Raw genomic sequence first — 14,244 nt, forward strand, 5'->3', positions numbered from 1 at the left:
GCAAAGGTGAAGACCCCAGGGTCAAAACTCTCTAGGTGACCCGGAGGCCAGCCAGGGTCTGTCACAAGCCTTGTCCAGGTCAGGTCAGCGTGGCTTCCCGGCTCTTCAGGAAGCCAAAGGGTTAATGGCTTACCAGCCAAGCCCTGGGGAGCCGGAGGTGCTAATTGCTTCTAATGATGTGATGCACTAATGAGTGGTTCCCAGCCAAATGCTTAACCTCAAAGCTTTGTTTAAGATGCATCTCAGCCCTTGGCTTCCAAGCTCCTGCAGCAGGGTCACACACACATTTACTGCACAGTCTTCAGCCCTCTTCTCTTTCCCCTCAGGGCAGAAGTGAGTCTGGGAAGCCTGCAGCAGAGGTGGGGGGCATCTGGGGCCCCCTGCACCCCTCCTGCAGTTTCTTCCAGAAAAGACTGGGCTAATCGTCTTCCCTTGAGGTTCAGCAGGGTTCTGTGAAACATTGGTAAAGGGCTAGAGTCCTCTTCACTCATTCATCCCACAAGTATTTCATGGGTACCTATTAGGTCTTGACACTGGCCTGGATGCTGGGGAATAGCAGTGAGAAAAACAAAGCCACTGCCTTCACGGAGGTTACATGCTAATGGGGAGGCAGGCATGGAAATATCTAACATGTCTGGTCCTACGAAGAAAAAGCACTCAGGGTAAGAAAGTGATGGCCAGGAGTGCTGGCTTTATTATTATTATTATTATTATTATAATACTTTAAGTTCTGGGATACTTGTGCAGAACATGCAGGTTTGTTACATAGTGTACATGTGCCGTGGTGGTTTTCTGCACTCATCAACCAGTCATCAACATTAGGTATTTCTCCTAATATCCCTCCCCTAGCCCCCAACCCCCTGACAGGCCCCAGTATGTGATGTTCCCCTCCAAGTGTCCATGTGTTCTCATTGTTCAACTCCGACTTATGAGTGAGAACATGCAGTGTTTGGTTTTCTGTTCCTGTGTTAGTTTGCTGAGAATGATAGTTTCCAGCTTCATCCATGTCCCTGCAAAGGACATTAACTCATCCTTTTTTATGGCTGTGGTTGCTGGTTTTTATAGGGTGGTCAGGGATGGTCTTTCTGAGGGGAAAGAGAGCTATGAGAAGAGAGCTGAATCATGGAATATCATCTATGGTGTGGTATCCCGTGTAGGTATCTAGGGAAAGCTTCTAGGCTAAGGGCGCACAGGAAATGTAAAGGGAACAGGGCCACCCTTTGGAGGATGGTCTTGCTGTGGCATAGCCCACTCAGGCCAAGCCAGCCGTGTTGACTAGGAAGACCTGCAGTTTTAGAATCCTCATTCTAGATCATCCCAGGTGTTGTCTTTATGCTCTGCTAGTTTGAATTTCTCTCACAAGCAAAGGAGGGTGTGCAGGAGGCCAGTGGTTAGAAGCTAGAGCAGAGCCACTGGGTAGGAGTTCTGGAAGGGAAAAAGTGAAGCTGGGAGGCGGCAGAAGGTGGTAGATCCTGCAGGGCCTCATAGGCCGCAGGGACTTTGGCCTTGATCCTGAGGCATAGGAAACCCTTGGAGGGTTCTGAGCAGAAAAGGGACCTGCTGTGACAGGCCTTTGCCATTGTGGGGAAAATGGAGTGAAAGGGATGAGACTGGAGGCTGCTCTTCAGGGCAGAGAAGAAGGAGGCTTGGGTCTCCTGGAAGTGGGGACATGATGAGAAATGGTCAGCTCTGTGCTGTATTCCAAACACAGAGTGGACAGGATTTGTTGTTGCATTGGGTGTGGGCTATGGGAGAAAGGAGATGAGGATGATTCCAGTCTCCTTGGCCTTAATGATTATAGAAAGAAGTAGCTGTTTCCTGAGATGGGGACAGCTACAGGAGGAGCTGGAAGTTAAGATTCAGTTTGGCCATATAAAATTTTAGATGTCTATTAGATATCCAGGTAGAGAAGGCATTTAACATGCACTTGAATATGTGGTTTTTGAGTTCAAGGCCATCAGGGCTAGAGATACAAAATTGGGAGACTAGGACTGGATGGTGCCTAAAACATAAGACTGGATGTGGTCACAAGGGAGCCAGTCTTCTCCATCAGCTTTTGAGCTCATGTGACACCATCTATGGGGCACCTGTGTAAACTTTTGATGAATGTTGAATGCATGTTTGAAAGCTAGAAAGTCAGATCAGACCAATGGGGTACTGATTGGGGTGTGGACAGCTAGAGGCAAATTCTCCAATTCTGCCTGCTGGAGTTATTTAAGCTTGTCTGCTCTTAAGGCAGAGTCCCCACATGTGTGGTCGAGTCTTTGTTTTCTGACACTTGGTTTTTTTTGTTTTTTTTTTTCCCCACAGGAAACTTAGGATTTTATTTGCATGAGCCACAGTAATTAAGAAATTCAATTTGGTTTTGAAATGGAGATTGACATACAGAAACACAACCCCATACACACATTCTCACACAGTCTGTGGGAAGTGTTTCCAGAGCAGTCTTGTTTGTGGTATTTGTTGTGTGGTCCTAGTGGGGAAGAAGTAAAGAGTCTTTGTTCACCTCAGACAAATTTATAAACTAACTGAATAGTAGATGGCTGACCAAGAGATGGACTTTGTTTACAAGTCTGTTTATAAATAAAATGATATTCTAATTTTTATTAAATAATAGGCAGTTAAGCAGCAGTAAAAATAAGTATACCAGAATTAAACAAAGAAAGAGGTTCATATCTCACCTTAAAATGGTCAGCTCTTTTCACCCTAAACCTCAAAAAATCTTCTGTCTCCTCTCACCATCTTGTTTTAGAATTGACTACCAACTATTCCAGGAAATTGAACTGTTTTTGACCTACATTTGTGATGAGTCTGGCACAATGTAATTCTGATCGTGCTGTCAAAGAAAACCACATATTTCCCCCCCCCCAAAAAAAATAATTATGTGTAATGCAAATGTGATTATCATTGTTAGTGTGGAAGGGTACAATTTATTTTTATTTATTATTATTATTATTATTATAGTTTTAAGTTTTAGGGTACATGTGCACAACCTGCAGGTTTGTTACATATGTATGCATGTGCCATGTTGGTGTGCTGCACCCATTAACTCGTCATTTAGCATTAGGTATATCTCCCAATGCTATCCCTCCCCCCTCCCCCCACCCCACAACAGTCCCTGGTGTGTGATGTTCTCCTTCCTATGTCCAAGTGTTCTCATTGTTCAATTCCCACCTATGAGTGAGAACATGCGGTGTTTGGTTTTTTGTCCTTGTGATAGTTTGCTGAGAATGATGGTTTCCAGCTTCATCCATGTCCCTACAAAGGACATGAACTCATCATTTTTTATGGCTGCATAGTATTCCATGGTGTATATGTGCCACATTTTCTTAATCTAGTCTATCATTGTTGGACATTTGGGTTGATTCCAAGTCTTTGCTATTGTGAACAGTGCTGCAATAAACATACGTGTTCATGTGTCTTTACAGCAGCATGATTTATAATCCTTTGGGTATATACCCAGTAATGGGATGGCTGGGTCAAATGGTATTTCTAGTTCTAGATCCCTGAGGAATCGCCACACTGACTTCCACAATGGTTGAACTAGTTTACAGTCCCACCAACAGTGTAAAATTGTTCCTATTTCTCCACATCCTCTCCAGCACCTGTTGTTTCCTGACTTTTTAATGATCGCCATTCTAACTGGTGTGCAATGGTGTCTGATTGTGGTTTTGATTTGCATTTCTCTGATGGCCAGTGATGATGAGCATTTTTTCATGTGTCTTTTGGCTGCATAAATGTCTTCTTTTGAGAAATGTCTGTTCATATCCTTCACCCACTTTTTGATGGGGTTTTTTGTTTTTTTCTTGTAAATTTGTTTGAGTTCATTGTAGATTCTGGATATTAGCCCTTTGTCAGATGAGTAAGTTGCAAAAATTTTCTCCCATTCTGTAGGTTGCTGTTCACTCTGATGGTGGTTTCTTTTGCTGTGCAGAAGCTCTTTAGTTTAATTAGATCCCATTTGTCAATTTTGGCTTTTGTTGCCATTGCTTTTGGTGTTAGACACTTGGGTTTTCTGACTCTGAGAGGAAGTATGGAAGACTCAGCAGAGACTGGTCTGGCCTGTGTTCTAGCATGGAAGGGTGGGAGTTTCCATGACTTGGAGAAGTGGTTCTGGTAGGGGAGGCTTCCTCTTGTCCTTAGGATGCAGAAGAATCAGATGTGTCCCCAGCCACGGCACAGCGTTCCTGGCCAAGCAGCCATGAGGATGAGGCTCTGGGGTTGAACCTTCATTGGGTTTTCTCTGCTTGTGCTCCTGATCTCTGTCATCTTTATGATCTGCTGATTCTAATTCATTTCACAAGGTCACATGGGCTTAACAAAGGGGAAGGGCTAGAAGGTGACCACTGCTTTTTATTGACCTGGAACCAGAGGAGCTCACACCTTGGAGGATGATAGGAGGGGAAATGACCTTAGAGGACAGTCCAAGTAACATTGGAAGACGCTGTCCTTGATACTGGAATGGTGCTACTCTGGGGGTGTGGAGAGGCAGCAGCAAGCATGCTTGGTGGGGACCCTTGGGTCTTTGTGAATTTTTTTTTTAATGTTCTTGCATGATTTTTAATCTACTCAGATTTTCTTCTTATTCATGAATCAGTTTTTGTCTGTGTGTTAGTCTGGGGAATCATCAATAAAATCACCTATTTTATGAGAGTGTCAAGTCTATTATCCTAAGGTTGTACACAGTTTTCCCACTCAAACTTTCTTTCTCCATGGTGTCTGGGTCACATCCCTTTCTCACATCTGCTCCTGTGCATTTCTTTCTTTCTTTCTTTTTTTCCACTCAGTCTTGACGGAAGTTTGCCTATTTTATTTGTCTTTTTAAATTTCCAATGCTAGGGTAATCCATTTTATTCTCTTTTATCTAAATTACTGATTTCTGCTTTTATCTTTATCCATTCTTTTCTCTCACTTTCCTTAGGCTAATATTGCTCTTTTGCCAATTTTGTAAATTAAATTAGTTTTATTATTTCTTGTTTGATAATAAAAACATTAAGGGACATTTTCCCCTAAGTACAGCTTTGACCATATTCCATAAATTTTTATGGCTAGTTGTTATTTTAGAAAGAGTTTCTAATTGCAGTTTTGTTCTTTCTTTGACCCTAGGGTTTCCCCCTTAAATTTTCAAGTAATATTTGTTTATACTTTAGAAATTATTATCTAGCTTTATTTCATTATGATTAGATTATGATTTCTACTTTGGAGAATTTGTTGACTTGTTTCCCTCTGTATGAGATCATTTTTTGTCAGTGTTCTATGAAGAAAGATATTCTGTGTATGAAGGGTGAAAAAATTATGTTATTAATATCATTCAGTTTTTCTAATTTCATATCTATTGCCTAATTGATATTTGCCAAGATAGGCAATATATTACTCTCACATTCTTACTATAGTTTATATCAATTTCTCCTTTTATTCCTGTTTTTATTTTATATACTGTGATTCTATGCTCTTCAGCACATTCATATTTTCAGACAATAGACCTTCAGAGTGAATTATATATATATATATTTCCAATATAAAAATTGTAGTTATTCCCTGTTCTCTACTGTTTTTTGTTTTGTTTTTTACTTTACATTCTACTTTGTACCAATATTACACCCTTTTTTTCTTTCAGATACTCATTGATTGGGTCCATCTTTGCCAATTTCTCTATTTTTAATATATCTATATTATTGTTTTAGGAATAGTTCTTAGCACAATATACACAGTAGTTGAATTTTTTTAAAATCCTGGCTATGAGTCACTATCCTTTAACAGGAAAGTTTAGTTCACTCATCCTTTTGGTAACAACTGATATGTTTGCTCTTCTATTATACTTAATGCTTTCTATTACTTTTAAGCTTCCTTACTGTTACTTCCTTTTATCTGTCTTCTAGTGTTTTTTTCTGTGATTTTTATTCTATTAGTGCTTAAAGTTGCTTCTTTAGAACATGTTTTAAGCTGTATTTTTCTGTCAACATCTTGCCTAGCTAGCTTTTGTCTTAGGTAGGTCTTACTGTCTCTATCTTGTAGAATTTTCTTCGTGTTTGCAGCATGTAGGTATCTATCTCTTTTTCTTGGTTTCCAAAGTTAATGTAGATATTCCATCTCTTTATATACTTTAGATCATTTTCATGAGAATTTAGGGGGTCAGGCAAGGCAGAGTTTAACATATTATCATTCCTCTTCATCTTGACATGGAAATGTTTTAAATAAAAGTTTTATTCTTTTTGATGCTATTGTGAATGGGTTTTAAAAAAAATTTGTTTTTGAACTAGACATTGTTAATATACAGAAATACAATTGATTTTTGTAAATTGATCTTGTATCTTGTGACCTTGCTGAATTTGTTGTTAGTTCAGTTCGTTTATATCTGTGAATAAAAGTTTTAATTCTTCCTTTCGAATTGGGATACCTCTTACTTCTTTTTTTCCCTGATTGCACTCTCTAGAACCTCCAGTATAATATTGAATAGAAGTGATCAGAGTGGCTAACCTTGACTTATTCCTGATGTTAGGGAAAAAACATTTCATCTTTTAGCATTAAGTATGATGTTATCTGTAGGTTTTTTGTGGATACCCTTCTAATAAAAAATTTTTAAGCAGAGGATTTTGGCATGATTTGGTGGCAATGTGGAAAATGCACTGGGATGGAGGGCAGACTGGTGACCATGGGGCAAGGAAAGAGACAGCAGTACCCTGGACTAAAGCAATGAAGGGTAAAGGTGGTGTGGATGTGTATGATGCTATAGGAAAGAGTTGTCCCCAGAGTTAGTAGTGGATGTATAGGGACAGTCGACTGGGAGTAAGAAAAAGAAAGGAATGGAGGATGACTCCGCAGTGTCTGCCTTGGAAACAGAAAACAATCCAGATCAGTCTGCAGTGAATTTGAGTCTCCAGTAAAATGTGTTCTTGGGGCCTACCAGGATATTTGCTGCACTGACATTTTTCTTCACTTGTCTGGTAGATAGAGCAGGTAGGTCACCTCCTCTCTCAGTGTTTTCTTGAGAGACGGAAGAGTACAGTGGGGACAGACCTAGATTTATACCTAGCTAGGCTCTACATTTATTAATGCTATGACCTCATGCAAGGTTTGGCTTCTCTGAGCCTCATCTATAAAATGGAGGTGACATTTACCCGCCTTACAGGGTTGTTGTATGTGAGCCACCAGCTATAGATGCTTACGTGGTACGGAAACATTGTTTACGTCCTTTCCTGCCCTTCTGTTCTTAGGACTCAGTAACTCAGACCTTTCCAGAGATTTCTAGTGCCTGTGATGACACTTCATCTGTGGCCAACTCATCAGACATTTTAGATGGGAATTTCAGGTGTGGTAGAAAGACACTGAAGGAGGCACTGAGCTCAGGAACAGTCATTAATTGTGCATGTATGTATCATGTGTATGTATGTAATGTGTACGTATCATGACATTACTGATCCCATGATAGCCTCCTCTTCTCTCCCTTCCCACACAGACAGTGGGGCCAGACCACCAAGAGGCCTGCAGCAGATTTTTCTCTGCCTGCATCACCTGGGGGATTTCCATGTATATTGTCTAAAACTTAATGAGCTGGGCACAGTGGCATCCACCTGTAGTCCCAGCTACTACTCGGGAGGCTGAGGCAAGAGGACTGTTTGAACCTAGGAATTCAAGAATAGCATGGGCAACACAGTAAAACCGAGTCTCTGAAAAATAAAAACTTCATGAGTACAAGTTTTGCAATTACTGCTTTCACTACATTTTTTAAAATTATTTTATTTTAGATTAGGAGGTTACATGTGCTGGTTCTTTACATGGATACATTGCACAATGGAGGGGTTTGGGCTTCTAGTTGTACCCATCACCCAAATAGTGAGCACTGTACACAATAGGCAGTTTTTCAACCCTCACTCCCTCCCAAACTCTTCCCTTTTGGAGTCTCCTCACTGCATTTTTTTTTTTTTTTTTTTTTTTTGAGATGGAGGCTTGCTCTGTTGCCCAGGCTGGAGTGCAGTGGTGCAATCTCGGCTCACTGCAAGCTCCGCCTCCCGGGTTCACACCATTCTCTTGCCTCAGCCTCCTGAATAGCTGGGACTACAGGCGTCCGCCACCACACCCAACTAATTTTTTGTATTTTTTAATAGAGACGGGGTTTCACCGTGTTAGCCAGGATGGTCTCGATCTCTTGACCTCATGATTCACCCGCCTCGGCCTCCCAAAGTGTCCTCACTGCATTTTTAAGGCATCTCTCTTTTCTCCTCTTCTCTCCAACACTCTGGTCTTCTTTCTTTGTGGATGCATTCCAACAAAAGGCTGAAACGTTACCTCCCTACCCCAATCCCAGCCCCCTTTATCCTCACCTTTCTCCAGCTGCTTGCTCCTGGATTGTGTTGTGAGAAATGAACTTTCCTCCTGTTAGAGTCTAAGCTCCTTAAGGCTGGGAGTCATGGGAGTCAAGCCTTCTATATATATGTATTTTTTTTTGCTTTGCTGTAACAGAGCCATACAGTGGGATACACACCAGTCTTGCCAGTAGATGACATGAGTTTGATCTCTAGCTCCTCCCTAGCTGCATAGCATTGACAAGTCACTTTCACTCATATCCACAGTATGCTAATTGATAAAGGGGGTGTATCAAGATCTACCTTATAGGTTAGTTGATCAAGATTAAATTAAAACAGTATGTAAACTGCTTTAATTATGATGAGATAGAAACAAAAGGAATACTCGTACATTTATAGGAAAAATTAGAAATCACAATTTAGCAAAAAGACAAAATAATAAATTTGTGAGTCATGAGGTAGAGCAGTGGTTCTCAACTGAAGGCAGTTTTGTCCCCCAGGGGACATTTGGCCACATCTGGAGAAATTTGTGGTTGTCCCAACTGCAAATGGAGAGGTGCTGATGACATCTACTAGGTTGAGGCCAGGGATTCTGCTAAACATCATCCCACAATGCACAGCACAGCTGTCTACAGTAAATAATTATCTGTCCCCAAATGCCAGTAAAGCTGAGGTTGAAAAACCATGAGGTGGATTGATTTGAGAGGTTCATACCTTTAGCATAAGACATACCTGGGTTTTACTCCTCTTTCTATGTCTGTGAACTTGGGCAAGTGAGTCAACCCATTCAAGCCTCAGTTTCCTCCTCAGCAAAATGGGAACTTCTCATTGATGCTATGTACTGGCAGCTGCACCTGGCATCATTGATGAAAAGGTGCCAATAGACACACTGCGCACAGCTTGTTCTATATGCAGATGCTATTCATCTCCCAATGACTCCCTTTCTCTACCAGGAGTTCATAGCCATCTCCTTGAAAGCATCTGACATTTCATCTGGAGCTATTCACAAGCAACCACATCCCAGGGTGCCAGAAGGCAGCGTCTGGCTGCTTCAAATTAAATTTACAATAGAAGCTGATCAGATTCTTCTCATAATGGATCAGGGTGGGGAACAGGAGTCGGAGCTGGTCCTGAAGGCCGGGAGCCTGTAGGAATTTGGAAATTAGCAAGGAAAGAACAAAGAGCCTTCCAGATAATGCAGTGTCAGCCCTGCCTGGATGAATTACTGAAACAATCCCCACGTCTCTGCTTTTGCACAATTAGATGGCCTCTCCGTGCTGGCAAACATCCTATTGCATTGCAGTTTAATGTGGAATGAAGTTTTCTAATGGGACACGAGCAAACATAATCTATGAAGACGCTGCTAATAAACTGCATCCCATATATTGGAGGGTTTATAGGGTGCTGGTGATGACTGCACCAGTTAAGCACAGCTAAGCATCTCTTAATTTAGACATTTGGGCTCAAGTTATGGGAAACACTACAACTTGGTCCCTCAATTACTGGCAGTACACATTCTGTCATGAGCCTAAGTTGCAATGTAGTTTTAGTCATTTGGAGCTAGTTGCAGATTTCACTCAACTGGCGTTAGACACCTGTTTTGGAAGTTGTAAAAATCCACAAATTTGCCAGATTTACTGTCTTCTTATGAATATGTATCACAGCGGAGGCCCCCAAAGGACCTGTTTGTTGGATTCCTTAAAAGGTGTGCCTTGCACATCAATAGGGACATCCTTGAAGGGTTTGCTCCCCAGAACGCCTCTGGGAATGTGCTTTTGTGGGCAGGAGGAGGCTGGGAGGACCCATGGGGATGAGGGAAAAGTCTTTGTTTAGGATTGAAACAGAGAGGGGACACTGGAAAGGAGAACAAAGGAATGAGGACACTGAATGGCTATTATGTTCCAGCCACCATGCTGGACACTTGTGTTCATGTTCTCATGGTAATTTATTCTACATTTATTGAATGCCTAACAGGAAGGCCAGGTATCAGAGACATGACAGTTAACAAGACAGCTTCTGCCTTCAAGGAACTTAACGATATCTTTAGGGAGACAGTTAAATAATCAGGCTATAAGTGCTATGACTGGGTAACCTGACCTCGCCTTGGGGGAGATCTTTGTGGATGTTCATCTGGAGGCTTGGGATGAACCCCCTCCATCTGCCCCTTTGCTTAGTTGTCCCTTACTCATTCCTCAAGTAACTCAGTTGTCCCTTCCTTGCCCAGGGACACCCTTTCCTCACAACCTGGTCAAACCCTCCTGTGATACCTGCTCAAATTACCATGCATTCACCCTTTGTGGTTTTACACGCGTGTGTGTGTGTCTTCTTCATTTAGGCCCGTCTACCCCACAAGGCTGTAAGCTCCTTGATGACAAGAACTCTTTCTCTTTTACTTCTCATCGTAGCTCTCCAGAGCCTAACAGAGAGCCTGGCATATAGCAGGTGCTAAACAAATACTTATGGAGTGAATGAATCAATGCTCTCTGGAGGAAGAGATCCCTAATAGAGTGTGGAAGGAGGGATGAGAGTGTTTTGAGCCAAGAAATAATATGTGCATAGGTCTAGGCAAAAGTGAGAGAAAGGTGAGGTGCAGAATGACAATGGGTAGGTTCATTTTGGCTGGTGTGTAGTGGGAAGGTGGAGCAGTGGCCTGGGCCAGCTCCACCAGGGACCCTGTATGCCCTGCTGAGGAGCTCGATACATATCTAAAAAAGATGGTTCACACTGAAAGGTTTTAAATAGACATTGTTCACATTATCTAATAATTCAACAACACCCTTAGGAGGTGGGTAGTATTAATTCCCTTTGCAGAAGTTAAGCAAGCATGTAAGGCCTCTAAGCTGCCAAATAGCTCATATAGTTTGGCTCTGTATCCCTGCCCAAATCTCATGTTGGATTGTAATCTCCAGTGTTGGAGGTGGGGGCTGGTGGGTAGTAATTGGATCATAGGGCGGATTTCTCATGAATGGTTATCACCATCCTCTTGGTGCTGTCCTGACATTAGTGAGTGAGTTCTCATGAGATCTGGTTATTTAAATGTGGGGCACCTCCCCCATCTCTCTTGCTCCTGCTTTTGCCATGAGATGTGCTTGTTCCCCCTTTGCCTTACGCCATGGTTGTAAGTTTCCTGAGTTCTCCCCAGGAGCCGGGCAAATGCCAGCATCATGCTTCCTGTACAGCCAGTGGGACTGTGAGCCAATTAAACCTCTTTTCTTTATTAATTACCCCATCTCAGGTATTTCTTTACAGCAATGCAAGAATGGACTAACACAGTGGCTAAAGAGGGGTGGGCCAGGGGTCTCCTAGAGCCAGAAACAAGGCTTTCCCCCACTATACCAAAATGCCTTTTCATTGCTTTCGATTTATTTGCATGCATTCATTCAGATTCCTTTTAAAGACCCATTCCTTTTTCTTTTTAAGCAGTTTCTCTAAAATAGTAAATGTAATAGGCATTTTCTGCTTTAAGAAAGTCAGCAGTGTATAGAGTGAGAGAAATGCAGCTGCCTTCTTTCCCAGGCCCTTGTCCCAGCCTCGCTCCCTAGAGGTAACCGCTGTTAACAGTTTGGTGTGTGTCCAATTTCTTTTTAAATAAAGATTCATTAAACTGCCCATGAGGCTTATTGGGACATCCATCAGACCTTTAAAAATTGTTCTGATGAATTAAGTGTAAACTAATTAGAAACATGGATTCAATTACCCTTGAAACACACAAGAGTTTAATAATTAATAGGAAGTGGGTTTGAGGCCAAAGGCATTATGGATTTTATCAAACCCCTAACATCAGAAAAGTAAATATGTTTGATTCACCCTAAATGCTGGCAAATTTGCCATCCGGAGGCAAACCTGTTGGTAGGAGCTGTGTAGTTAATCAGGAAAGTTAGCTATGGTTAATAAGGAGGCAGAGGAAGAGGGGTGCAGAAGATAAAACCCGCTGGTCATTGCTGGGCAGGGCTTCTTGGGACAGGGAAGTGGCCTGTTTTGTGGGGTTACTGCAGTCTGCTTTCTTCACAATCCAAAGTAGGCTTTGGAGTGGGAGGCTGGATACCTGGGACCCTGATATCTGCTTGATATCCAAGTTCACACAGGTCAGCACCACCTGACCAGTGCTGAAGGGGGTTATGGAAGGGGAGGAGTGGGGTCTGCCAGGGATGAGGCTCTGGAAACCAATTGCAGTGACCCCATGGGGCAGCCATGTGCTCCGTCCCTAATGCCAAAGGGAAGGTCTGGGCAGACGTGGTGGGGGACGGGTTGGCAGCAGGTGATACACAAAGCCAGGTGGGCAGCAGTGTCGGGGTCCTGAGCAATCTCTCCATTCACAGTAGGACCCTGTGCTTCAAGGTCAAAATCAATATTTGTGGCAAAGCCTCACCTTGCTCATTCACCAACTCTGCTGTTTAATAGCAGCCAAAATTTAACACCCCCTGGAGCCAGAGGTTCAGTCCAAAAGGCTGTGCTGCCTGCATCACTTCTCACAATTGGTCCTGCCTGGAGTATCATGAGATATTGGTCAAAGATGCAACATTCCCCTAGAGCAGAGTTGGCCACCTCTAGACCCTCATCGGCCCCTCTCTTCCAAGTGGCTGCTGACAGCACTGTTGCTGAGATAGGAAGTTTCCCACTTCTGTATCCTCAGCTCTTATTCCCTGAACTTCTGGGGCCACAGAATTTCCTCTTCAAGGGACCCTGGTGACCCGGGGATATTGTCTGCAGGGTGGAGGCAGGTTTGGACTTGTCATTCTAGTCTTCCCTCTGTTTCTTTTTCAGCAGACATGGTACCCAAACAAACACCTCCAAGTCTTGAGTCCCTCATTCTCTTGGAATTAAAGTAAATCTAAAACTAAATCAATTCTCGACTTTTAAGTGGCAGAAGAGCCAAATTATTGTACCCTTAAGTGGGTCTACTGCCACAACTACCTGTAAACAGTGAGGCCAGCCTTTTGCTACTACATCAATTTCTACTCTGTCACAAGATGTGGTGCCAAGAGCCAGACCAGGGGCGTGGAGAGCTGGGTTCTGTCCCAGCTTGGCCACTGGTTTGCTTGTGATCTTCACTAAGTCCTATTCCTTCTCAGGGCCATCTGCGTTTTCCTGACTTACAATATGAGGATTTAAATCTAGAGGAACTCCAAAGCTTCTTCCAGCTCTGAAATTGTATGATTGAATGATGCTGGAGATGCATGGAGAAGGACTATAAAATATCCCTGATCCTCTGGGATTCTTTCTACTCTACGTAGGTACTGCTCTTGGCTGTTTCAGCAATTCCAGCATTTGTCTTTGGCAAACAGTTTATTTTCCAATGGCACGTTAAGCAGTGTGGCAGAGAAGGCTAATTGCCCACCATCAATCTTGCTCCTTTTCCACAGTGTAGGTGTTAGTGGGAAGCAGCTGCCTAGCTAGGGACAATATTTTCCCAGGCCCCCTTGCATCTAGATGGAGCCATATGACTTAGTGGAAGGTAGATGGAAATGATGTGTGCCTCTTCCAGGTCTGGGCAGAAAGCCTCCTCTGCAATCCTCTCTTTCTGTCTTTCCCTGGGACAGGAGATGAGAGAAGCCTAGATGCCTGGATGACTGCATGGAGCAGAACCCACCCCCTCCCCTATCTGCTGCTGATTGATTGAATTTTACATAAGTGAGAAATAAACTTTTATGTAAACTTAGACCTCACGTATTACTGCACCAGTTGCCCCAGGAGCTGCAGCTGACTGGGTTTGCCTAGATGACATGGTAAAGACACTGTAGACAGTATAGACTACTAGCCTGGCTGTTGAATTCATGGAAGCAGTTTCTGACCACGTGATGCCCCTAGCATCTTGCAGACTGGCAATGCAGCATCTTCAATCCTGCCTGGAGGAGCAGATGTTTTCACGAAGTTGATAGTGGCTAGCTCCTCTGCACCTGGCAGTCTTTCACTGTGCCAGTTCAGTCTCTCCCATCATCAC

General features: G+C 42.9%; 1 protein-coding gene across 7 annotated transcripts in view; it reads left to right on the forward strand.

The window, feature by feature from the left end:
• Nucleotides 1-14,244, forward strand: part of CSMD2 (CUB and Sushi multiple domains 2) — a 664,749-nt gene that overhangs the window by 73,130 nt on the left and 577,375 nt on the right. The gene's annotated exons all lie outside the window — the stretch shown is intronic.

This window comes from Pongo abelii, chromosome 1 (genome assembly GCF_028885655.2).
Source record: "Pongo abelii isolate AG06213 chromosome 1, NHGRI_mPonAbe1-v2.0_pri, whole genome shotgun sequence".
In the NCBI taxonomy this organism is placed as follows: Eukaryota; Metazoa; Chordata; class Mammalia; order Primates; family Hominidae; genus Pongo; species Pongo abelii.